Consider the following 27,675-nt stretch of genomic DNA (forward strand, 5'->3'; position numbering starts at 1 on the left):
GCTCTTTTTCTCTCTGTGGTTCCTTCACTCGCTTTAAATTTCTCCACAAGAGGACTTTTCACTTGACAAAGTAAAGCATGGTTGAGGGGAAGAGCAGTGAAAGTAAGGAGCCCTCTACTGCCACCTTTTCAGTGAGAAGCGTTACATGACTGACCTTCCTCCTCACCTGCCAGACGAACAAATGGGACTCTAGTCTTTTCTTCCAGCTCCAAAACTTCTCTTTTCTACTTTTCCTAATACACTAATTAAAGTATTTAGCCTGTTTTTGACAGAATTTAAGCAACATGGGATAAAAACAGAAGGCTGTGGAAGGGGCAGGTGTTGTGAAGTAGACGGATTGGGATCAGGCCCAGGGGCATTAGCAAAGGCAAAGAGGAGCATGAAAAGGGGCCAAATTCAAGGTCAGGCAGAGAGAAGCTGCCCAGCAAGAGTTCAGATTCAGGAAAGTTGTCTAAACAGGATATCAAAACTCAGGTTAGACAGTCTAAGGAAATGGGTCAAGCATGCAGGTCAGAGAATCTGGACAACCAAATGTGGAAGCTTTTAAGCCCCCTCATTTTATACTGTTGTTCATTTGTCCATTCAGCAAACTCTGCAGGAATGGGGTTGGAAATTTGAATAAGACTATATATGAAAAGTGCTTACAATTTAATGGGTGTAAGAGATAAATACATCACACATGTGTTCCAGTTTGATGTAGGTGTAGATTCAGAGTATGTGGAAACATGAAGGAGGAACACTCATGCCTGAGAGGAGAATCCTAGAAAAATTTCCAAGTGAAAATAGTGCTGGGATTGAGCTATAAAGGACTAGTAGAGGTTAGTTAGGCAGAGGATAGGCAATAGAAGGTGCTTCAGGCAGAAGGTGCAACATGCATGAAACCACAGAGGTTTGAACAAATGGCATTTGCAGAAAATGAGATCAGAAAAGTAAACAAGGAAAGACTATGAAGGATGACTTGTGCTAAGTCAAGGAATTTGAACTTTATCCTGGGAGCTGTAACAATAATATCATTGATATGTACTTGAGAAATAAATCTGGTAGCAGTATGGAAAAAGAATCCTGGGGTGGAGGGGAATCTAGAGGCAGGAGGCAGTGTCTCCCAGAAGGAGGCTATAATAGTTCAGACAGTGCTGAGGGGTTGCAACTAAAGAAGTGGGCCTTGGGATGGGAATAAAAGGGAGAGATTTGACAGAAATATGGGAGTTAAAATATGTTAAATGTGGTTGATTCTGTGTGGAAGGTAACCGAGAAGAAGGCCTGACATAACTCCCAGATTCCTGGAAAGTAGAACCCAGAGACGATAACATGCTTATTATCACAGCTATTAACCTGTTACACTGTAATACTGAGTTCAGAGCTTTGGAGGGCAAGGGTTTCTTTCATATTTACTGTCTGTAGACAGACCCGATCCATTGGTGTCATTGATCCAAAATCATAAGGGGAACCAAGAAGGAAATGATTTGTCTGGAAAGGGCAGAGATAATGAGAATGAGATAGAAGAAGTAAAGGGAGAAGTGAAAAATCAGTGAAGGAGTTCTGTTTCTGAGAATACGCCAGGAGAGATTATTTGGATTGATGTTCTCACTGAAAATAACTAATGATATTAAGTTTTTAAATAAAGAAATCTTCTTGAAAACCTTAAAGAACTAACTAGATAGTAGGACATTAATAGATCAAAATCTGAGTAAGAACAGGAACCCACAGAGGTCAGCAGAGCACAGCATAGAGCTCTTTGGCCTTGAGGACATTTGCCTCACAAGGTAACACAGGATGTGGTTTTCAGGCCTCTGAGAAGAACCAAAGCCTTGGACCACCAAAGAGTTAGTAGCAGATCCTCCCCTAGGATGGACCACATACTATATGACAAACTATGCGCAAGCTCTCTGCCATCCATACCATCCTCAAGAGTTAGCAAACAAAATGGCCTTGGCTAGAGATGGGGGAATGGAGGATTGCCCCTGAGAAGCTGTAACTACAAGCTCTCATGCATTGATTTACAGCTCAAATTCACATTGCTGGGCAGCCTGACAAAGTTCAAGACATAACTAAGTCTGAAAAATGGACCTGCCTCCAAGACTCATAGGCACTAAGCAGGAGCAAAACCAAGTCTTTTCAAGGAACATACCTTCATCTTGCCACTGTAGAAGTTTCCCAGTAATTTAGCAAGAAGACAGAAATGTGAAACAAAAGGAAACAGAAACCAACCGATAAAGACCTTAATTACTAGAGTTATCTGATAAAGATTATAAAATGACTGTCAGTGTTGAAAGAAAAATAGGCAAACTTGAAATTATCTGCTGTGATAGAATAAAATAGAACCAATAGATTTTTAAGAAGATCAAAATGTTAACTTCTGAAAATGAAAAAAAAAAATGTATATAGAATAGTAGAAATTCAAGGAGTTCCCGTCATGGCACAGTGGAAACGAATCCAGTGAAAGAACCATGAGGTTGCGGGTTCAACCCCTGGCCTCACTCAGTGGGTTAAGGATCTGGCGTTGTCGTGAGCTGTGGTGTAGATTGCAGACACGACTTGGATCTGGCATTGCTGTGGCTCTGGCGTAGGCTGGCGGCAGCAGTTCCGATTAGACGCCTAGCCTGAGAACCTCCTTATGCCACAGGAGCGGCCCTAAATAGACAAAAGACAAAAGAAAAAAAGAAATTCAAAGGATGGATTTAACACTAAATAGAGTTGAAGAAAAAAATCAATAAATTGGAATATAGGGGGAAACTTATACTAAATGCAGCTCAGAGAGACAGAAAGAAAAATAGGAAAAATCCTGAGAAGAGTTATGAAAGTTAAATCTAGAAGAGAGAATAGGGAAGCAACAATATTTCAAGAGATAATGACTGAGTTTTTTTCAGTTTTGATGAAGGATACCAGATCACAGACTCAAGAAGTTCAACAAATAATACCAAGAAAGATAATTAAATCTATCCCCAGACACATAATAGTGAAATTACAGATCATCTAAAACAAAAAGAAAACTCGTAAAAGTAAACACCCTAAATTTATATTATATTTTAGAGAGTGGCAGTTGAACCAGCCGCTGAATTCTCAGTGAAAACAATGCAAGCCAGACATAATGAAAAGATGTCTGGGAGTTCCCATCATGACTCAGCAGAAAGGAATGTGACTAGCATCCATGAGGACACAGGTTTGATCCCTGACCTCGTTCAGTGGGTTAAGGATCCAGCATTGCTGTGAGCTATGGTGTAGGTCGCAGATGCAGCTTGGATCTGGTGTTGCTGTGGTATAGGCTGGCAGCTGTGGCTCCAATTGGACCCCTAGCCTGGAAACCTCCATATGCCATGAGCATGGCCTTAAAAAAAAAAAAAAAAAAAAAAAAAGAGCAAGAGAGAGAGAGAAATGTCTGCCAGTACGGAATTCTGTACTTTAAATATCTTTTAAGAAAGGAGGTGATGGTTTTAGACAAGTTTCAGGCTGTGAGAACAGAAAATTTGTTTTTAGTAGGCCCTTATTAAAGCAAGTTTTAAATGATACATTTTAGCATGAAGAAAGAAATCTTTAATAAAAGGACTGAGGTATAAGAAGAACAGAGAAAAAATAGCAAATACATGGTAAAGATAGATAACTAGTATTACCAAATGAAAATACTGACAGAAAAGTGGGTGCAGATAAATTTATTTCAGACGATGTTGACCTTAAAACTAAAAGCATTATTATACATAATAGGATCGTTTTATAATGATGAAAGGTTAATTTCACTGATATTATTTCAAATATATTTGTGCCTAATAACAAGGCCACAAAAATAGATGAAAAAAATAGGCAATCTACAAAGAAAAAAAACAGGAGTTCCCATTGTGGCTCAGCGGGTTATGAACCCAACTAGTATCCATGAGGACACAGGTTTGATCCCTGAATCCACTCAGTGGGTTAAGGATCCAGCGTTCCCATGAGCTGTGGTGTAGGTGGCAGACATGGCTCAGATCCCACATTGCTATAGCTCCAATTCAACCCCTAGCCTGGGAACTTCCATATGCTACAGGTGCAGCCCTAAAAAGCAAAAAAAAAAAAAAAAAAAACAAAAACAAAAACAAAAAAACTACAGTCATTGTTGAGGATTAAACACACTCTGGTTAGTCCCTGATAGAATAATCCCAGAAAACCAATGTGAATATAGAAGATTTGAAAGTATATAGAGACAGTGAACTTAGTAAGCACAAAATAAATATTTTTTCAGGCTATTTTGGAATATTTATAAAAATTAAATATATAAAAGCAAATCTCAACAAATTTCAAAGGATAAAAATCACAGAATATTAAGCTATAAAATAATAAATAGAATAGTATGTTTGGAAATTCAAAGAATCACTTTTGAAAGTATGTTTATGGGTCAATAAAGAAATAAATCATAGTTAAAATGAGATATTTTGAACCAAATGATGAAAATATTCTGTATAAGAATTTGTAGGATATGGTTAAAGCCATTTTTAGAGGAAAATTCAGAGCCTTAAGTATATATTTTTGGAAGGATTATGACTAAAAGTTAATGAACTCAGCAACTATCTTAACTTAGAAAAAGAACAGCTGAGTTGTTTGAAAGTAAAAAAAAAAAAAAAAAAAAAAGTAAGTGTAGTTAACTCTAGAAAAATGCAAGGGTCAAGGGTGTCAACCCTTCTTGTGTGTAGTCAGCCTTCTGCACATGAGATTCCCCCATGTGGTTCTGCATCTGTGGATTCAATCAACTGCAAATAGCTTAGTATTGTGGTATTATTGAAAAAATAGGCATGTAAGTAGATCTGTGCATTCAAACTTGTGTTGTTAAAGGGTCAACTATGGTTAGAAATTGATATAAACCTACAATATAAAAAATCAGCATAAACAAAACTTTATTCTTTGAAAATATTAACAAACCTTTGACAAGATTGATCAAGGAAAATAGAAAATATAAATAGCTAAAATCAAGTATGAAAAAAGGACATAACTACAGATACTACAGACATTAAAGAAAGTAGCAGGGGGTATTGTGAACAACTGTATGTCAATAAATTTGAAAATTTGAGAACAGAATATTAGAAATCCATAGCCAAAACTGGCTCAAAAAGAATTAGAAAACATGACTAGTTCTATAACCTTGAAAGAATGTGAGAAAAAAGAATGTATATATGTATGTGTGCTGGGTAACCTTGCTGTACAGTAGAAAAATGACAGAACAGTGTAAACCAGCTATAATGGAAAAAATAAAAGTCATTGCTAAAAAAAGATATTAAATTGGTGGTCTAAAAGATCCCACAAAAGTGGTGATGATATAGAGCAACTGATGAGACTCTTACACATGGTTTGCAGGACTGCAAAAGTGGTGATGATATAGAGCAACTGATGAGACTCTTACACATGGTTTGCAGGACTGCAAATGCTCTGCTCCTCTGGCTGTATATTATAAATACACACTTACCATAGGACCCAGCAATCCCACTCCTGGGCATTTTCCCTAGGAAAATGAAAACTGAGGTTTACACAAAAACTTGTACACTAATTTTAGAAGCACTATTCATCAAAATTTCCAGAAATTAGAAGCAACCTATCGTCCTTCAACGGGTGAAAGAATAAGGAAACAATAGTCCAGTCATGAAGTGGAATACTACTCAGTAATAAAAGGAACAAATTACTGGTACAAACAGCACCTTGGATTTATCTCAGAATGAAAGGAGACAATCTCGAAAGGCGGTGCGCTATATGATTCCACGTGCCTTTTCAAAAAGGCAGACTGTGTGCTGGATAAGAAATCAGTAGTTGCCAGGGGATAAATGGGGAAAGTGTAGCATACAGGGCGCCAGGGAGTTTGGAGATAATGGGGCTGTTCTGTAGCCTGATTTTGGGGGGTGGTTACATCAATCTATTCATACTAAAATTCATAGAGCTATGCAACAAAAGAAAAAACAGTACATTTTTATGTATAATATTGTGATACCTGTATAGGCATGTATGTATATGTATAAATTTTTTCCTCTTCTACAGAGAAAACTCTAGCCCAGATGACCTTACTGGAAAATTCTTCTAAACAGTCAAGGAACTAATAATTACAGTTTTAGACAACTCTTCCAAAGACTGGTGTAAGAGAGAAGATTCCCCAGCTCTTTAAAGGAGGCTGCCATAATGTTGATAGCAAACCAGATAAGTATAAGAAAGGAAAATTACAGCCTTGCTCAGAACACAGCCACAGAAATCCCAAACAAGATATTAGCTACGCAGTATATGTGTATGTTCATGTATGAAATGCAAGGTCAGAATAATACTTAAAACAACTTAAAAAATAGCACCTTAAGATTTAAAGAGAACATTCAAAGTTCACCTCAACAGATGCAGAGGGGAAAACATTTATTAAAATTTAGTACCAGTGTGAAAAAAAAAAAAAAAGCATTTATTAAAGTTCAGGACCTGTGTAAAAAACTAAAAGAAAAAACATTTATTAAAATTTAATGCCTGTGTAAAAGTTACCATATGATCCTGCAATTCCACTCCTGGGCATATATCCAAAGAAAACTATAATTTGAAAATATACATGCAACCCTATGTTCATTGCAGCACTGCTTACAATAGTTAAAACATGGAAGCAACCTAAATGCCCATCAACAGATGAGTGGATAAAGATGTGGGTATGTGTGTGTGTGTACACAGATATATATGTATATATATATACACATACACACACACACATATGTATACGTAGACAAACACAGTGGAATATTACTCAGCCATAAAAAATAATGAAATAATGCCATTAGCAGGAACATGGATGGATCTAGAGATTATCATACTAAGTGAAGTAAATCTGAAAGAGATAACTACCATGTGATATCAGTTATATGTGGAATCTAAAATAGGACACACATGAACTTATTTACAAAACAGAAACAGACTCACAGACATAGACAACAAACTTATAATTACCAAAGGGGAAAAGGGAGGGATAAATTAGAAGTTTGAGATTGACATATGCACACTACTATATATAAAATAGATAACCAGCAAGGGCCTAGTGTATAGCACAAGGAACTATACTCAGTATTTTGTAAATATCCTATAAGAGAAAATACTCTGAAGAAGAATATGTGTGTGTGTGTGTGTGTGTGTGTGTGTGTGTGTGTAAAACTGAATCACTGTGTTGTATACCTGAAGCTAATACAATATTGTAAGTCACCTATACTTAAAAAATTCAGGAGTTCCTGTCATGGCTCAGCAGAAGCAAATCTGACTAGTATCCATGAGGACACGGGTTAGATCCCTGGCCTTGCTCAGTTGGTTAAGGATCCAGCGTTGCTGTGAGCTCTGCTGTAGGTCACAGACACAGCTCGGACCTGGCATTGCTGTGACTATGGAGTAGTAGGCTGGCAGCTGCAGCTATGATTCCACCCCTAGCCTGGGAACCTCCACATGCCCCAAATGTGGCCCTAAAAAAAAAAAAAAAAAAAAAGGGAAGAAAAGAAAATTCAGTACCTGTGAATGGATATTGTAAAAACCAACAGTCTGGTTACTTCCTTGATCTAAGAAGTATGTCTGTGTAAAATCTATCACAGATGTTGTGCTTTATGATGCAGAGATGGAAACTTTTCCTTGGTGATCCAGAACGCGGTCATGATGTCCGCATTCACCACTCTCCTCAGCCTTCTGTTGGAGGTGCTGCCCCATGCAGTAAGCAAATAGACAAGAAAGGTAGCAGTTACAGAGGAAAAAACAGAACTCCCATTATTTGTCAATGATACAACTGTATATATATAAACAGAAGAATCACAGGTAAATTATTAGTACTAATAAGAGAATGTGACAGATTTGCTGAGTATAAACAAAATACTGAATTTAAAGTCATCCTTATACACCAGGAGGAGTTAAAAAATGAAAATAGATGTAAGACCACATGAAAAAATTATAAACCTTTATTAGCAGCATTAGCAAGTACCTCAGTAAATGAAAAAATGTATCATGTCGGAGTTCCCGTCGTGGCGCAGTGGTTAACGAATCCGACTAGGAACCATGAGGTTGCGGGTTTGATCCCTGCCCTTGCTCAGTGGGTTAACGATCTGACGTTGCCGTGAGCTGTGGTGTAGGTTGCAGACGCGGCTCGGATCCCGCGTTGCTGTGGCTCTGGCGTAGGCCGGTGGCTACAGCTCCGATTCAACCCCTAGCCTGGGAACCTCTATATGCCGTGGGAGCGGCCCAAGAAATAGCAACAATAACAACAACAACAAAAAGACAAAAGACAAAAAAAAAAAATGTATCATGTCCATGGATTAGAAGACTATATTTTTTACCTAAACCCCAGGCTTTATTTGGGTCTCACTGGTTTTTCCACTCCTGCCCCCTTTCTTTCCCAGGACCCAGTCCAGGCATCACGTTGCATCTGGTTTTGTCTCCTTAGTCTCCTCTGGTCTGTGGCACTTTCTCATCTTGCTTGTTTTCATGACCTTGGCAGTTGGAGGGGTCCTGGTTGTGTACCTGTGGAATAGCCCTCACTTTGGGTTTGTCTAATGTTCTTTTCATAATTAGACTCAGAGTGTGGGATTTTGGTGAAGTACCCCTCTGGTCACTTCATGTCAGGGGCACATGAAAGCCCAGGACATAACAGGAACAGCCAGGAGACTGGTGAGCAGAGGTGAGGAACAGAAGGCCAGGAGACATGAAGCCAGAGAGGTAGTGGGGTACCAGGACCCTGATAGGTCTGTTAAGCTGGTAGAAACACCTTCACCCTTGTGGAAATGAGGAGACAGTGAAAGGATTTGAATGGAGAAGTGGTATAGTTTGACTTTCATTTTACAAGGAACACTCTAGATGCTGTATTGAGAATAAAGCCTAGAGGTCAAAGGCAGGAACTGAAGGACCAGTACAGAGCTTATTAATCTAGTGTGGCCACTGGAATCAGGAAAGCAGAAGCAGGGGTAATTAGAACATACCAAATTCTGGTTATATTTTGAAAGTAAAGGATTTAAGGTAGATTACATCTGGATTCTGAGAGGAAGAGGAGGTTAAGATGATTCCATGGTTTCTTCCATTTTATGGTTAAGTTGGGGGGCTAATTATGAAACATTTATTATTTATCATTTTGTTGGAATCAGTCCCACTTCATCTGTTTTTGAGTCTGGTTCTGTCTTTGTCGTGTCCTTCTGTCATCCAGAAATGTGATGCATAGGGCCAACAAAAGACCTAGTGGCATGGCCCTAGCTTTCCTCTGTTGTCATCATTCTATAAACCACCACTTTTAAAATAAATTTATTCAACCAATTTTTAATCCATCTATGTCTTCAAAAATAAATATTATATGAGATCATGCCTCCTAATGATACTTTAAAAAATGGACATGAGGCCAGTTTATGACTTTTTTTTCCATTGAACCCATCCTGAATACTGTTGATCGATGTTATTTCTTTTTTATGTGCAGACACATAACACAGTACCTTTATAATCTATTTTAGAAAACATTCTCAGGATGGAAGTGAAATATCTCTGATCTGTAGTTTACAAAAGGAAGTCAAAGGTAGAACATGCAAATTGAAGGACTCTGTCCGTCTCCCCTAATCTCCACTGTTCCTCAAAGGCTTTTATATTTTCTGAAAATAATTGTGTATGAGCCAGGAGACCACGTGTTTTTGTACAGTGATTTATCTGTCCTGCGTTTTAGCTCTTTTGCTTCTTGAACTTCATACTTTCTAGCAGAGAAGATCATAACTAATTCATGAAGTTCTGGCTGCCTCTAGGATTTGAATCCAGGCTCTTTAACATGACAGACCAGGCCCCTTACAGCTCAGTCCTACCACATGTCCCCAAACCTGACTTGACACCCCTTCTCCCTGTGTCCTTCCTCCCCTTCCTGTCCCCTCTCCCAGTGTGCCTTCTCTTCCTCGTCTGTCACCTTCTCTGTGAACCACTTTCTGACCCTGAAGACACAGGGCTCGGGTGTCTGCAAAGCCCCCTCTGTCTGTCCCTCTTACACATGGTGCTGTGACTGATCACTCTGCTCCACTAGAGCTCCTGGGGCCAGACACCATTGTGTTGATCTCTGTCCTTTGCCACTAATGCCTAATATATATGAGATGCTTAAGAAGTCTCCTACAAGTGAGTGAATGAATTAAAGACGTTTTCCTTTTTTATTTTTAATCTTCATCAATTCTACCATCAATTCCAAGACTATTTTCCCTTTCTTGCTTTCCTTGCTGTTTTGAGAGCTATAGTTCTTCTTTCTTTTTTATCTTCCTTACACTTTCTGGACCTTACGTTGTCTAAACTCTTGTATTCATCCTTGGTTATATGACATTTTTTCTGCTCCTTGTAAATATACTTTTGAAATCTGAGCAACCTAGACATTCTCTCTGGGTGACACATTTCTTTCTTTCTTTTCTTACATAAAATATGAAAAGAAACTAAGGAGTCTCCTTGGCTGGCCCATGTGTAAGGCATCTAGGAAGTAGTAAAACCAGATAACCACTTAATCCTTTATCAGCTATTTTTAAAAGAACTGTAGAGACTTCTGCTTCTAGTAAGATGAAATCGATATACTACTTTCCGTTTCTCCTGATAAGTACCAAAACCCCAGGATGCTGCATTGAAACAAACACAAGAAGACTGTGGAAGGTGGAGAGAAGAAGGCAGGCAGGTTTCCTCGGGACCCAAGGAACGACACGGCAGTGAGTCCCTGGGTTTTCTCTCAGCTGCTTGTCCCTCTGCATGTCCCTCCAAGATCAGATGGGGTGCAGGAGAAGGCAGCACCCAGACAGAAACTGCCATCCCCTAGCCACAGAGCAACTGCAGCCTGCTCCCCTCCTTACCAGCCAAGGCTGAGTGGGGATCCTGCCCTCCACACTTGCTGAAACGAGGACCCCAGCATCCGTGGTGATGTCAGAGACCCAGTAGGGAGCTGGAACTTTCATCCCCTCTAAGGAGGAGTTAACAGTGGCAACTCTGTGGAAAACACGGGGGTGCCTGGCCTTCCAGCCCACCTCCCCCCATTGGGGTAGGCACACTTCCCCATCCTGCTGGGGTGATGGGTTCCCTGGTGGGAAGCCTGGTGGGAACTCAAGGCTTCACCCCCACCCTGCCTGTCCTTGGGGTCAGTGAAGCTGTGTGGAGCAGTAGTGAGCCATCCTTGCCCCCTCTCAGCCAGAGTCTGGACCCCCATCTGCTTGGCTGTAGAGAGCAGCCCCCCTCCCCAGGTGGGGAACAGAGGCTGAGAGAGGAGCCTGGAAGACCATAGCCCTGCAACCTTGGCCTATAATGGGACCACGCCTGCCTTCTCACTGGAGATCCATGTCTCTGTCTCTTGACAGCGTAACTAAAATGTTCAAGTTTCATTCAAAACTCATTGTCACAGTAAGAGCTGGGAAATGTTCAGCTGAAGTAGAAAAGACAATCAGTAGACAGCAACACTGAGTGACAAAGATGCTAGAATTATCTGATGTGGGTTGTCAGTTTTGAACGTGCTTCAAACTGAAAGAGCCTTCACAAAGAAAATATGAAGAATCACCAAATGGAAAATTTAGAACTGAAAAATACAATCACTAAAATTCAAAAACTGCAGACAGACTCCATAGCAATGTGGAAGGACAGAGGAAGTATCAGTGAAGAGGCGGCTAGAACAGCAGAGCTACAGAAAAAAGAAAGACAGAAAAACAGAACAGTCTGAACAACTCATTTGGATGTGTTGTATCTGTCGTCAGAATCCCAGAAGGAGAGAAGTGAGGGTGGGCCTGAAAAGTACTCGAAGAAACAATGGCTGAAGTTTTCCAAAATGTGGCCAAAAACACGAACCCGCACCCCAAACAGGATAAACCCAAAGAGACCCAGGCCAAGACCCATAGGCAAACTCAGGAGAACTAAAGCCAAAGAAAGAATCCTGAAAACAGCGAGCAGTTACTTTTGCAGATTTGCAGCACTACTCAGGGCTGTAAGACAACCAAGACTTTTTGCTGGAATATTGATTCAGAATCCTCAGTAAATTAATTTGAATTCAGGAATATGAAGATTAGTAACTTCTAATGGTTCATTTGGTTGGTTACCATTAAGTGGCCCTTAGTCTCATATTCACAGGAACGTTTATGGAATGGGCTTCTCACCCAGAGCACTTCTACCTTGAACTGTTTTATGGCTCCTCAGGTTAGTCCTTGTGGCTGAATCTGAAAAATTACCTGTCACATTGGACATGGTTGACCAAACCAGCCTGATCCTGGAGCAGAAACAGAAAATGTGAGTTATTGCCCAAGGAGGTCGCACCGTGGGGCCCCCAGGCCACCCGCCCGGCACAGTGCCACCTGGTTCTGCTCTGTCAGGAGGCTGTCTCTTCTGCTGCTGTGTACTTTGCTTTTTTTGTGCTGCCTATTAATAAAATACTACCCAGTGTGAAAAAACAAATAAGAATTTTAAAAAGCTATAGGAGATACAATATCTATGCCAGTAAGTTACTTTAAAGACTTTTGAGAAAAGGGGGACACAGTGAAGAAGAAAGTGGGCAGCGACATTTAGCTGTGCCAGAGGCCAGCACACCAAACTGCAGATCTGAAGCAGGTGCAAATCAAGGGTTCAAGTGCTCTGGAAAATGCTGCGTGCTATCGAAATGTTAACCATGCGATAAGTGCTTCTACAAATCTATTCTTATCTGTGAATGAAATCTCAAGGATCAAGTTCTTAGAAGGATTGCATCGAAGAAGCAGTCTTTTTATCATAGATAGTAAATAAAACATTAAGTAAAGTAGAACATGTTCATGTCTAAAAAATAAGGTTTTTGAATAAAAAGTCCTATTGTCTTAAAATACCATAAATTTTACATTTTCTTTCTGAGGAAGATGGCATAGGTTGGCAGTGTTCCAGCATATCACACTTATCTTACAGGAGCTGCTTGTGGTTCAGCCAAAAACTCTCATGCTTGTGTCAGTTAAACGTTTTAAAATATATGCACTCTTACTTTTGAGACACCTGTTTTATAGGCCCCTCACACTTTGAGCTTTAAAACAGTATATGAAACTAATCTGATAATATAAAATGTGTTGGCTAATTCGTAATGCTTTAAAAAATGCTAAGTTTAAAAAATGACCCCAAGTAATAGTGACCTAACCATTTTTCTGACTTGAAGGTTTTCAAGCTCTATAGAAATATACATGTTTACAAAAATACCAAGTCAGTGAAAACTCTGCTACAGTAAAAAGTAAACTTCTGATCTTATAGTCTACAACAATAAGGCTTTCCTGAATATGGGTTGTAATAAAATCCTATAAGTAATCTATGCAAAGAAAGCATCAGTAACTATATAACTCAGTACCGAGCCATATCATCTCTCGAGATTCAGCCTAAGCTACTCTTGAAAACCTTTTTCAATCAAAGGTGATGTGTTGTAGAAGAGGCTCGCCACACGGCTTCTCATCTTCACTGTACCACTGTGTCTCTTGAGCACCACTCTTGCATCTGTAAAATGAGAAGACTGGGCCAGCTGACCACAGTGGTATTTTTTAGCCCTGCTTATAAGGGGATCCAGCTCCATTTGCACTAAATATGCAACACTAATATTTAAGTGCCTCCAAATATCTGAGTACTAAGAGGGAGCACTGATGAAGGAGTTGGGCCTTGCCCATGGTGCTGACCCTCTGCCCTCTTTCAAATCCTCTCAGACAAGAGTGCTGGCTGGGGCACAGGGCATGCCATCCCTTTCATATTTGAAATGCTGCTTTCCAGGTTACTTAGGTTATTTCTTGTCTTCCCACCCCTCTTCAGTGTGTAATGTAATTATTTGTTAATGTTCGTGTTTCATTTTTCCTCTGCTGAGTGATTTATTTTGTGTGTGTTGGGGAGGAGGGATATTGTCATGGTAAAATGGATACTGTGTAGGTGAAATGTGCAAAAAGATATATGCCCAAGTGTCACACTCCTGTTGCCATTTTTCCTCTAGTTAAAGTGTTCTCACAGAGTTATGTATTATTTGGGTTGTAAATGACGAAGTAATTAAGGAAATGGAAAATCACCTTTAGGCAAACATCTTAGGCAAGAACCATCAATGGATGCTAAAATAGTGGGTCAAAGTAAAATAAGAAAAAGGTATATTTACATCATCTCAAAACACTTCCCCACCAGACAGTTATAAAAAAAAGCATACTGGCATAAAGAAACCTGACAGATACCACACTGTCTTGACCAGGTGACCAAGGTCAAGGTCACCAGTAATAGGACATGCTGACACCATCCCCCACTGGAAAGATACACTACCAAGGGTGTGTCACTTCAGGAGTATTTCTGCTCAGAATGTATTTCCTCAATGCAGTTATTAGAAAACATCAGAGAAATCAAATTGAGGGCTTCTTCAATACTGTCAATGTCAAGGTCATGAAAGACAAACTAGCATAACTGACTGCATCGCCACATTTTTCAGGGGGACAGCTAGATGCAACATGGGATCCAGAACTGATTTCTGAACTAGAAAAGAAAAGGATATCTGTGGGAAAACTGGCAAAAGTCAAATAAGACCTGTACCTTAGTTAATAGAATAGTAGTGATGTTAATTTAATGGTTTGCATGATGGTGTGGTGATTATGTAAGAAGTTCTCGTTAGGAGAAGCTGTTGAAGGGTAGACAGGAGCTCAGTACTATTTTTACAACTTTTCTTAAGCCTAAAATTATTTTTTTAATACTGATCAAAATAAAGTAAAGCACCCTTTTCTTGAGTTTTCAACTAGTATACTTGAAAAACAAGTTGGAGTTTTCAAAAATATTTTTCTTAATGGAAGAAAAAGAGAAAGACTGAAACATAGTGGTCATTCAGCTTACGAAGTGCATGTGCTGTCAGGTCTCTGACGAGGTCTCCGGCTGTTGTACCTGCCTTAGCCTGTCTGATAGAATGTTTATATCCCCACGGACCTCAGGCAGAGCCCTCAGGTCCTCCTGCTCTGCCACGCACTGCAGGGACCTCACTTCAGAGCTGAACTCCACACTTGGAACTTCAGGGCAGGGAAGAATTTGGCCAATTTACCTTTCATTTAGACTTTTCTACTCAGGTCTAGTTTGGGGTTTGAAAGACATGCCTCTTCTGAAAAGCTGGAGAGCTGGGAAGGCTGACACAGCAAATGAACGTTCAGTGTGACTCCATCGTTTACATTATCAGTGAAGAGGAGTAAAGTTAATGTGAGCATGCACCTGGACGGGCCTGGTGCTAGTTGCTGGAATTCCCAAACATCATTTTCTTTTTTTGGGGGGGGGCACCCCATGGCATATGAAGCTCCCAGACCAGGGATCAGATCTGAGCTGTAGATGGGATTTAAGCCACAATGTCAGAACTTTAACCTACATGTGGGATTAGGGTTGAACCTGTGTCCCAGTGCTCCCAAGACACTGCTGATCCTGTCATGTTACAGCAGGAACTCTTCATTTTTTTAACAACTCTGAGATATGTGTTAGCTCCATTTTACAAATAAGGAAACTGAGCCTCAGAAAGGTTAAGCATCTTGTTAAGGTAACATGTTAGTCTGGAAAGCCAAAATTTAAATACGAATTATTTGGCTGGAAAACTATTTTCTTTTACTTAAAGAGCAACAAAAAAAAATTCATACACATTATAACATCATTATGTGACACACATATAGAGAGCAATAGCGGGCAGTTTCATCACAGCATCAGCACCCATCCATGTACATCTCTTTTGTGGTGCTTCTCTTAGCACTGAGCTCTTCTGTGCTCCCCTAACTTACTTAGACCCTCCAAATTTTAATTTTATTTTATATTTCTTTTTTATGTTTTTAATTTCCTTCAGATATCTGTTTGTAATTCTGTTTTATATTTCCTTTATATCTGTTCATATTTCATTTTTATATTTTAAAAGCCTCCAATCCCTTCTTTTCATAGGCAAGTTATACATCCCTCTAGATTATAAACATCTTAAGAGCAGTTACCATGTCAGGTCCTCCTTTTAGATTTCCTGTGGCCTCCAACAAGGCTAGGGTCCAATAATTACTAGGTGATTAGCGGTTTTTAGATATGCTATAACTGATAGAGAACACACAGTGATCTTATTCTTGACCAGCCAGCAAATAGCTATTATTCTCATTCTTCCCCTTGCTCTGAAACTATTTAACCACTTGATTGGTTTTCTTTTGCTGCCATAGCAAATTACCAGAACACTCAAGGGCATAAACAACACAAATGTGTGATCTTACATATATCCAACATTTAGGTCAGAAGTCCATGGCAGACCTCTCTGGGCCAAAATCTCAGTGTTTTGTTTTGTTGTTTGTTTTTGTTTTGCTTTATAGGGCCGCACTTGTGGCATACAGAAGTTCCCAGGCTAGGGGTCAAATTGGAGCTGTTAACAGCTGGCCTAAGCCACAGCCACACCAGATACAAGCCACGTCTGTGATCTATACCACAGCTCACAGCAATGCCGGATCTTTAACCTGCTGAGCGAGGCCAGGGATCAAACCTGCATGCTCAAGGATACTAGTTGGGTTCATTACCACTGAGCCACAATGGGAACTTCCAAAATCTAAATGTTGACAGAGCCACCCTTCCTTCTGGAGACTCTGGGAGAGGATCAGTTTCCTTGCTCATTTGGGAGTTGGCAAATCAGTACCTTTTGGTTGTAGAACCAGGGACTCCACAGGACAGTTTCATCACCACAGAGGTCCTCACAGCACCCTTTCTAGTCACACTTTCCTCCCACCACAGACCCTGGCAGCCATGGTCTCTTCTCTGTCACTGTGGTTTTAGTGTTTTGAGAATGTCATAGAGATGAAAGCACAGTATGAAACGTTCGTACCTGGCTTCCTTCATGCATGAAGCATGCCTTTGGGGTTCATTAAGGTTGGTGCATGTACCAGTGCTTTACTCTTTATTGATAAATGCTACTCCACTATGTGGATGCACCGCGGTTTAGCTCTTCACCCACTGAAGGATGCTGGATTGCTTCCCGTTTGTGGCGGTTATGAATAAAGCTGCTAGAGGAGTTCCTATCGTGGCTCAATGGTAACAAACCCAACTAGGATCCATGAGGATGCAGGTTTGAATCCTGACCTTACTCAGTGGGTTAAGGATCCGGCATTGCCATGAACTGTAGCTCCAATTCCACCCCAGCCTGAGAACCTCCATGTGCCTCGAGTGTGGCCCTAAAAAAAAAAAAAAAAAAGGCTGCTATAAACATTAGTGTATATGTGGGTTTTTTTGTGAACAGTTTCATTTCTCTAAGGTAACGAGTAGTGGTATTTTCATTTCTCTAAGGTAACCAGTTGAGTAATATGTTAAGTAAATGTTTAGTGTTTTAAGAAAATGCCAAACTTTTCCAGAGTGGCTATACCATCCCCTCAGTAACATAGGAAAGATCCAGCTTCTTCGCATCCTCACCTCTCTTTGATTTTTATCAGTTATTTTTTACTACAGCCCTTGTGAATGGTGTGTCTTTGTAAGTGTTGTTCTTTGTGCATTTCCCTGATGGCGTCTCATGTGCTTATTTGCCCTCTGGATATCCTCTTCATTGATGTGTCTGCTCACATCTTCTGTGCATTTTGTAAAACAGGGTTTCTGTTTTATTAAATTGTGAATGTACCTTATAGTTGTAGTAAATATTTTTCTCCCATCTCCCAGTCTATAGCTCGTCTTATGATTCTCTTATCCTGGCCTTTCACAAAGCAAAAGTTTTAGTTCTAGATGAGGTCTATCAGTTTTTCCTCTTATGGATCACGTTTGTGGTGTCATGTCCAAGAACTCTTTGCCTAACCCAGATCACTGGAATTTTCTCCTTTGTATCCTTCCCTGTTTTATCAGTTAAGTTTTTCTAAGACAGAAGGTTGAGGTGAGGTTCATTTTTTTTTTTTTTTGGATATGGATGTCCATTTATTCTGATAATGTTTGTTGAGAAGACTGTCTTTTCTCTATTGAAACACTTCCGTACTTTTGTCAAAATTTCATGTCCATACTGTGGGCTCTCTTTCTGGACTCTGTCCCCCGATCTGTGTGTCAGTGCCTTTGCCAGTACAGTACCACATCACTGTGATTACTGTGACTTCCCAAGTCTCAGAACGAGGGAGTGGTATTCCTCCACCTTTAATTCCCTTGGTAAAATTTGTTCTGACTATTATAGGTCCTTTGCCTTTCCATGTGAATTTTAGAATAATCTTATCTGTGTAAAAAAAAAAACAAAACTGCTGGTATTTGTATTCAAATTGTGTTAAATCTATAGATCAGTTTGAAGAGAACTAATCTCTTTCTTATGTTGAGGCGTCCCTATATTTTTTCTAGCTTTCTTGAGATATATTTGCTATGTAATGACATTGTTTGAGATGTACAGTATGATTTGATATGTTTATATTATGAAACAGCTACCATAATAAGGTTAATTAACACATCCATTACCTCACAGTCACTCTGTGTGTGTGTGTGTGTGTGTGTGTGTGTGTGTGTGTGTGTGTGATGAAAACATGTAAGGTCTCAGCACCATCCTTGTGTAACACAGTGCCCTTACCTACATTCATCAGGCTTCCAGAACTTACTCATGAGTAGGAGTTTGTACCCTTTGACCACCACCTCCCATTTCCCCAAGCTCCTGACAACCACCAGTCTACAGTCCGCTTCTGTGAGTTAAGTTTTTTAAGATTCTGCATATAAGTGGAAGCATGTAGCATCTGTCTTTCTTTGTCTAACTTATTCCACTTAGCATAATGCCTCAGGTTTCATCCATGTTATTAAAAAATGGCAACATTTGCCTCTCTTTTGTAGCTGAATAATATTTCATCATATGTGTGTGTACACACACCACATTTTCTTGATTCAGCCAATGATGTATACTTTGCATGTCTTGGTTATTGTAAATAATGCTTCAGTGAACATGGGAGTGCAAATATTTGAGATAGTCATTCCTTTCATTCAGATATTTGCCCAGAAGTAGGATTCCTGGATTGTAAGGTAGTTCTATTTTTAATTTTTAAAGGAACCTCTATAACTATTTTTCGTAGTGCCTGCACCAGTTTACATTCCCAGTGGTGCGCAAAGGATCCCTTTTCTCCATATCCTCTCCAACACTTATTATCTCTTGTCTTTTTGTAATAGCCATTCTAACAGGTGTGAGGTGCTATCACATTCATTGTGGGTTTGACTTGCATTTCCCTGGTAATAAGTGATATTGAACACCTTTTCATGTACCCATTGGCCACTTGTGTATTTGCTTTAAGAAATGTCTATTCATGGAGTTCCCATCGTGGCGCAGCAGAAATGAATCCAGCTAGGAACCATGAGGTTTTGGGTTCAATCCCTGCCCTTGCTTAGTGGGTTAAGGATCCAGGGTTGCCATGAGCTGTGGTGTAGGTCTCAGATGTGGCTCGTATCTGGCATTGCTGTGGCTGTGGTGTAGGCCAGTGGCAACAGCTCCAATTAGACTCCTAGCCTGGGAACCTCCATATGCCGCAGGTGCAGCCCTAAAAAGACAAAAGACACACACACAAAAAAAAGAAAAGTATCTATTCAGATCCTTTGCCCAGTTTTAAGTCAGACGGGTTTGTTTGTTTGTTTGTTTGTTTGTTTTAACTATCAAGTTATAGGAGTTCCTTGTATATTTTGAATGTTAACTCCTTTTCACATATATGGTTGGCAGATGTTTTCTCCCATGCCATAGGTTGGCTTTTCACTTTATTATTTCTTTGGCTATGTAGAAGCTTTTTAGTTTGATATATTCCTTCCTATGCTTTTTTTTTTTTTTTTTTTTTTTTTTTAACTTGTGCTTTGGTGTCATAGCTAGAACTTCTCTGCTGAGACCAAGGTCAAGGAGTTTTTTCCCATGTTTTCTTCCTGGATTTTTATGGTTTCAAGTCTCATATTGAAGTATTTAATCCATTCAAGTTAATTTTTGAGAGTGACATAAGGTAGGAGCCCACTGTCACTCTTTCACATGTGACTATCCAGTTTTTTCAATGCCATTTATTAAAGTCACTATTTTTTTCCCACTGAGTATTCTTGGCTCCCTTCTCAAATATTAGTTGACCTTATATACATGGGTTTATTTCTGCTCACTTGATAATTTAGCATTCAGCTGTGTGTCTGTTTTTATTCCAGTACCGGACTTTTTTAAATTAAACTGTGTGGTATAGTTTGAAATCACGAAGTGTTGCCTCCAGCTTTGTTCTTAATTTTCAAGATTGTTTTGGCTGTTCAGAGTCTTGTGATCCCATATAAATGTTAGGATTTTGTTTTCTATTTCTATGAAAAATATCATTGGACTTTTGATAAGGATTGCATTGAACCTACAGAAACCTCTGAGTGGTATGGACATTTTAATGATATTATTTTTTTCTAGTTCATAAAAACAAGATATCTTTCTATTTATTTGTGTCTTCTTCAATTTCTTTCATCAGTGCTTAACATTTTTTAAATTTATTCCTGAGTACTATATTGGTTTTGATGCTTTGTGAACGAGATTATTTATTTCTCTTTCAGATAGTTCATTGTTAGTGTATAGAAATGCAACTGATTTTATGTTATCAATTTTTTATACTGCATAAGTCTTTGATTTCTTGCATCAGTGTTTTGTAGTTTCAAAATATAGGTCACTAACAGGTTTTAAAAGACAGGCCTATATCTTTCCTTTTTGAAGAGAGATGCTGTTGTGAATATTTTGTTGTTAATTTTAAGTTTCCATTTTTTCATTGCTGTTTTAGAGAAAGCAGTATGATTGATTTTTGCATGTTGCCCTTCTATCTTGTACACTAGTTTGTAGTTCTAGGAAATTTTGTAGATTCCTTGGGACATTTGTGTAGACACTCTCCTCTTCAAATTAGGACAGTTTTATTTCTTCCTTTATAATCTGTATACATTTTATTTCTTTTTATTGACTTATTAAAAGAAAAGATGTCAGGAGTAATGAGAGTGGACATTTTCCTTTTTCCCAATCTTAGAGGGGAAGTATTTGGTGTTTTACCTTTAAGTATAATGTTAACCGTAGATTTTGTATAAATGCTCCTTATCACTTGATTGTTTCTATTCCTGGTTTGCTGAGAGTTTTCATCATGAATAGATGTCCAGTTTTTTCATATGGTTTTTCTGCATCAGTTGATATGATCATGTGGTTTTGTTTCTTTAGATGGTTAACACAGTGGAAATGCATTAATGGACTTTCCAATATTGAACCAGCCTTGGGTTCTCTGGAAAACCCCTCTTAGTCATTGTGTTTTCATATATTGCTGAATTTGACTTGGAAATTTTTTGTTGAAGATTTTTGTGCCAAATATTCCTGAGAGATATTGGTCTATAGGTTGGTTTTTGTTGTTGTTGTTGTTTGGTATTCATGTTACGTGGTTTGGGTATCAGGGTAATGGAGGCCTCATTGAATTAACTGGAAAGTGTTATTTTCTATTTTCTTGAAAAGGTTATTTAAATTTAGTGCTATTCATTAAATATCTGGTAAGTTTTGTGAGTGAAACCATCTGGCCCTGGAATTTTGTTTTGTTTGAGGTGAAGGTTTTAAACTACAAATTCACTTTTCAAAACAGTTATAGGAATATTCAGGTTAACCATTTCATCTGAGACAACCTATAATAGGTTCTGGTTTTTGAGGAAATGGCCCTTTTCAAAATTTTCAAATTTATGTGCATTAGAGATGTTCACCTTACAAGATTGCTTTAAGGAAAAGAGCTCACAATTACATAGCACTAAGCACATACTGTATTGATATAATCTTAATATCTACCCTAAGAGGTACTATTATTATCCCTCAAATTTATATTTTGTAAACTGACTAGGTACTGCCCCACAAATTTCATAATGGACATATAAAATATTTCATTTTAAATGTAATTTCTCATACCTTAGAAATGACTTTTTTTTTAGGGCCGTACCCACGGCGTATGAAACTTCCAGGCTGAGGGTCAAATCGGAGCTACAGCTTCTGGGCTATGCCACAGCAATGCCAGATCCGAGCCGTGTCTGTGACCTGCACCATGGCTCATGGCCACACCAGATCCCTGACCCACGAAGCTAGGCCAGGGATTGAACCCACATCTTCATGAATACTGGTCAGATTCATTTCCAGTGCGCCACAACAGGAACTCCTAAAATGACATTTTTATCATAACTCTTACATATGAAATCCATACATAGCAAGTTAGTATCTTCATTTAGAACTTTAGTTCATTTGTTAATATAAATAAGCTCTGCGATAAGAGTCAGAAATGGGAGTTCCCATTGTAGCTCAGCAGGTTAAGGACTGGACGTAGTCTCTGCGAGGATGCGGGTTCAATCCCTGACCTCCCTCAGTGGGTTAAGGATCTGGTGTTGCTACAAGCTGTGGTGTAGGCTGCAGATGCGGCTTGGATCTGGTGTTGCCGTGCCTGTTTTGTAGGCTAGCAGCTGAAGCTTCAATTCAGCCCCTAACCTGGGAACTTCTATATGCTGCAGGTGTGGCCACAAAAAGGAAAAAAAAAAAAGTCAGAAATATATATCATAATGTTTACTCCCTTGAAATTATAATGGTCCTTTGTTACTCTTTAATATCTCCTGGCTCTACAATTATATTCTCTTTTCATTCCTAATATTAGGAACTTGTAGAGTCCCTCTTTTTTGGTCAATCTTCCTTAAGGTTTGTCAGTTTTATTCATCTATTCAAAGAACCAGCTTTTTGTTTGTTTGTTTTTTCTGTATTATTCTGTTTTCAGTTTTATTGATTTCTTTTATTACTTCTTTCTTTCTGATTGCCCTGGTTTATTTCTCTCCTCTTTTACCATTTTTAACATGGAATCATAGAATTGTTATTTGAGTCCTTATTTTATAACATAGGAATTTATTAGTAATGTGAATTAGCCTTTAAGCAGTGTTTTAGGTACATTCCACAAATCTTCATATGTTGTTTTTCGTTTTTCTCTTTGACTCATGGATTCTTTAGAAGTATGTTAAGTTCCAAAGTGTTTGATTTCCTTCTTTTTCTGATATCTAGTTTAAATTCATTTTAGTGAGAGAACATACTTCGTATTTTTTTTTTTTTATTTGGTAGGTTTTGTTGTACAAACCTGGATTTGTTCTGTCTTCATGGATGTTCTGTGTGGATTTGAAAAAGAACAGGTGGAATGGTGTATAAATGTCATTCATATTTGATAGTTGTTAATGTTGCATGGTTCTTTATATCCCTGCTGACTTTCTGTCTGCTTCTTCTGTCAATTAATGTAACAGGAGTATTGAAATCTCCAAGTATAATCATGGATCTGCCTCTGTTTTCTGTCCTCTCAGTCATGTATTTTGAAGCTCTGTTGCTAGATTCACACACTTTTAAGACTGTTGTATCTTCTTGATGAATTGAACCTCTTATCATTGTAACATTTATCTCTGGTAATTTTCTCAGCTCCAAAACCTACCTTAATATTAAAATAATCACCATAGCTTTCTTTTCATAGTGTCTACATGGTATGTCTTTTTCCATCCTGTTACTTTTAACCTACCTGTATCATTATATTTGAAATAAATTTTTTAGGGAGCTAATTGGAATGGTGCTTTAAAAAAAAAATCTATTCTGACAATCTCTGTCCCTTAATTAGCTTGTTTAGACCACTTACATTTAATATTTAATGTATCTTTGCTATTTTAATTTGGCTTTATCACTGTATATTCATTGTTTTCAGTTTTTTCATTCTTTTTTTTTTTTTTCCTTTCCTGCCTTCTTTTGGACCGTTTGAATATGTTTTAGTATTCTGTTTTCATTATTTCATTTTTGACTGTATCTCTCTGCATAGATTTTTGAGTAGTTGCTTTGTAGATTTGAATGTTGCAGACCTAACTTTTCACAGTCTACTTAGAATCAGTATTTTACCACTCCAAGAAACCTTGCCTCCACGTGGGTCCCCATACTCTCTTTCCCATGTAGTTGTCATATGTGTTACATCATTTCTCATGTTTTCATTCCTGATATTTCAAGTTTTCCTCTAATATCTTTCTGAAGACCTTCCTCTAGCAGTTCTTTTAGATCATGTCTGCTGGCAATGAACCATAATCTTTCTTTTATCTAAGAATATCTTTATTTTATCTCTGGTTCTAAGGTATTTTCACTAGATACGGAATTTAAGGTTGAGATTTTTTTTTTCTTATAGCACTTTAAAAATGTTCCACTTACTTATGGAATCCTTGATTTCTAATGATAAATTTGCTGTCCTTTAAATCATTGTTCCCTTATAGTTATGTATCATTTTCTTTGGCTCTTTTCAAAAATTTTTAAAATTTTAGTTTCCACAGTTTGATGGTCTGGGTCTGGGTTTGGGGGATTTACCCTATTTGAGATTCAGTTATCCTCTTCAGTCTATTAATTTGTATCTTTTATTAAATTGGGGACATTTTTAGATATTATTTTTCAAATATTTTTTCTGTATCATACTCTCTCATTTTTCTGGGTCTTCAGTGACATGAAAGATTTTTTTATTATTCTGCGTATCCCAAGACTCTTTATCTTTTTTTTTTAATTGCCCCCTGCTTTTATTTATTTTTATTTTTTTAATTTTTTTAACTACTCAAATGAATTTATCACATCCGTAGTTGTATAATGATCATAACAATCCAATTTCACAGGATTTCCATCCCACAGCCCAAGCACATCCGCCCACCCCACAAACTGTCTCCTCCGGAGACCATAGTTTTTCAATGTCTGTGAGTCAGCATCTGTTCTGCAAAGAAGTTCAGTCTGTCCTTTTTTCAAATTCCACACGTCAGTGAAGGCATTTGATGTTGGTGTCTCATTGTAGCAAGACTCTTTATCTTTTAATCATTTTACTCTGTTTTTCAGATTGGATAATTTCCACTCATCTGTCAAGTTCACTGATCTTTCTTCTTTTCATCTCCATTTTGTTATTGAGCCCATCAGTGATTTTTAAAAATTTTTTGTTACTGTATTTTTAGTTCTAAAATTTTCTTTTGATTCTTAATCTTCTATTTGCTGATAAGAGTTTGCTGATACATTCTGTCTTTCCAGTCTTTTCCACTCTTTGCTTACTTCTTGGAGCACCTTTATAATAGCTGACTTACAGTCTCTGTCCTATAATTTCAACATCTGTGTCATCTCATTGTTACTGTCTTTTGGTAGTCTTTTTCCAAAGACACTGAGATTTTCCTGACTCTTTGTATGCCAAGTAATTTTGGATTGTATCTTCGACGTTTTGAGTATTATGATACGCTGGTTCTTATTTAAATCCTGGAGAATTTTGGTATTTCGGGGTTTGCAGGCAATTTATCCAGTGTATCAGGCTGTAACTGCAACCAACTTTATGTGGTTTGTGGTTCCAGTGTCAGTTCAGTTTTCAAAGCCTTTGCAGTGCTTTTCAGATCTGGGCCATACAGTGGCCAGTCTGGGACATGAGTATTAGTCTTATTCCACACTTTAGTTCCCAGAGTCTGTGGTCAGAGCCACACATGAGGAGCATGGGATACACCCAAGAGTCCAGAGACTCCCCTCCATGGGCTCTTCAGTGCCTCCAGTTCCCTGGGACTCCCCTCTTCAGTCTTCTATCCAAAAACCTGGGACTTTATTGCCGTCCCTGATGTGTACTCCCTACAACTATGACTGCAAGAAGAGCTGTAAGAAGATGGGGAAGTTTGTCCCTCCCTCCTCGGGCTCTGCTCCTTAGGCTGAAGAAGGTTCCCCTCCCTTGGAGTTTTAGGCAACTTTGGGCCCCTGCTGTCACCATGGTCTCCACCACCACCTTGAGATGATCTAAGGGGCTGGGACATAGGACCCAAGAGGGGAAGAAAGCATATTTCTCCATTCTTCAAACCCTCTCCTGCTCCCTGAGCCTAAACTAGGGGACTTTTCCTAGAATGCTCCCTTGCACACCTCAGCATCCATTTTTGGGCCTCAGGCCACCTTGACTCCAGGCAGGGATGGGAGGGACCACTTTGAGCTCAGTGTCATGTTCTCTTCCCCTTCCTGCCTGCTATGGCTCACCTTCCAGAGCCTTCACACAGCTCCTCCCTGCATCCTCTAAGGAGGTTTAGCTGCATCCAGTGGGAAACACAGGTGGTTTATCTCCATTTTAACCAAAGTTGACCTCAGGTATATATACTTTTACTGTTGTTTAAGTTAACGGGTATTCATGGAGGTTGTGAATTATATTCACTGTGACTTTGATGGACAGTTATACCAAAAACATAGTAATACATATGTAGAAGCTAAAGGATATAAGAAGGAAAGATGGAGCTGTCTGGAAACATTCTGAAAAAGTACACAGTGAAAAGAGACATTTTATCCCTAATTAAAGTTTGGACACTTGATGTTTGATTTCAGGAATTCATCAGCATCTGCTTTCTAGATAGTATCCCTTTAGTGAGAACAGGAGAGTGGGGATAGCAGAGAGCAAAGTCAGAGAAGACCTACAAAATGAGAGAGATGTGACCTGATCTTTAAAGAATCAGATTAGAAGTTATTCAGATGAATGGGTTACAGCATTCTAGCAGAGAAAACACCTTGAGAAAAGGGCAGCTATGAATGCGCATGGCATGTGTGCATGTGTGTCATCGAGGAAGAAACAAGAGCAGAAAAGGAAAATCGGATTCATTTGGCCACTTACTGTGCCTTATTGGAGACTGCTATGAAATATTCTTGTAAAACTCTAGTGCGGTATCATAACCAGAATGTTGACGTTGACACAGGAGGGATACAGAACATATCTCACCCAGGGCTCCTAACTGCCTTTAAACAACCCACCTTCTCCTGCCCTCCCTCCCCTCTGCCCCAGCCTTAATCTCTGGCAGCCTCTAATCTCTTCTCATTTTATAATTTTGTCATTGCAGGAATGTCATATAATTGGAATCATATAGTACATAGCCTTTTGGATTGACTTTTTTCACTCTCCATAATTTCTTGGAGATTCATCGAAGTGTTTTATGCAGCAATGGTTTATTCCTTTTATTGCAGGATAGTGTTTGATGACTTATTTTTCAGCTATATTTTGCCATTATTTGAAAAACTAAGGTCTTATTACTCAGGAGTCATATATTTGCTTTGGAATTTAGACAAAAAGCACAAGCCTCAGTAGCATTCTGGTCCTCCTTCCTAAGTTGCATTTAGGCTGGTCAGCCATACTGTGTTGACATTATTAAGTCTTACAGGAGAGAAAATCTTATGTGCAAGTAGATTCAACTTTACTCCTCTTACATTTCTTAAAACTCAAAGTAAGAAAGACCACATGAGGGAGAAGGCTGCTTGCGAAGTACTGAGAATCGCTTCTGTCCTCTGACACCCTGGCGCTGCTCCCTGGATGAGGCGGGAGGAGCCTGTTCCAGGCAGTCTTGTGCACTGAGAGGAGCATGTTCACCTTTCAGCCCAACATCAGGATCTTTTCTGTCATCATTAGTTGGTGTGGTTTTAGCTGTTGAACCAAAATCCCAGCCCGAATAATGAGGGAAAGCAGGAAGACTCCCTGTTTCCAAATTGTGGCCATTGGCTGTGGGACCAGATTCTGACATGCACCGCATGCTCTTCTGAGCAGCCCAGAATCTATCTCAGCTGAAATGAAGGAATGAAAGTGAATAGTGGTTTGCAGACAGGCTTTAAATTAGCTGTAATCATAACTTCAAGTAGTAAAATTAGTAATGTCCAAAATATCATTTTAAACTTTACTGTCAGTGTTAATCTTCCACCTTAGCAAGTTATAACTCCAGCTGTTTTGATTTTTATTTGAGGAGAAATAGCATACATATGCAATAATAGATAACCATATTACTACCCTATAATCA

At 38.8% G+C, this 27,675-nt stretch overlaps 1 protein-coding gene across 41 annotated transcripts in view; it reads left to right on the top strand.

The window, feature by feature from the left end:
• ZEB1 (zinc finger E-box binding homeobox 1) overlaps positions 1-27,675 on the top strand; it is a 203,367-nt gene that overhangs the window by 135,258 nt on the left and 40,434 nt on the right. The gene's annotated exons all lie outside the window — the stretch shown is intronic.

The sequence above is a fragment of the Sus scrofa genome, chromosome 10, assembly GCF_054392235.1.
Source record: "Sus scrofa isolate SSC_HxYL_T2T_F1_AM1 chromosome 10, Sscrofa_HxYL_maternal_Yorkshire_Landrace_v2.0, whole genome shotgun sequence".
Taxonomy (NCBI): domain Eukaryota; kingdom Metazoa; phylum Chordata; class Mammalia; order Artiodactyla; family Suidae; genus Sus; species Sus scrofa.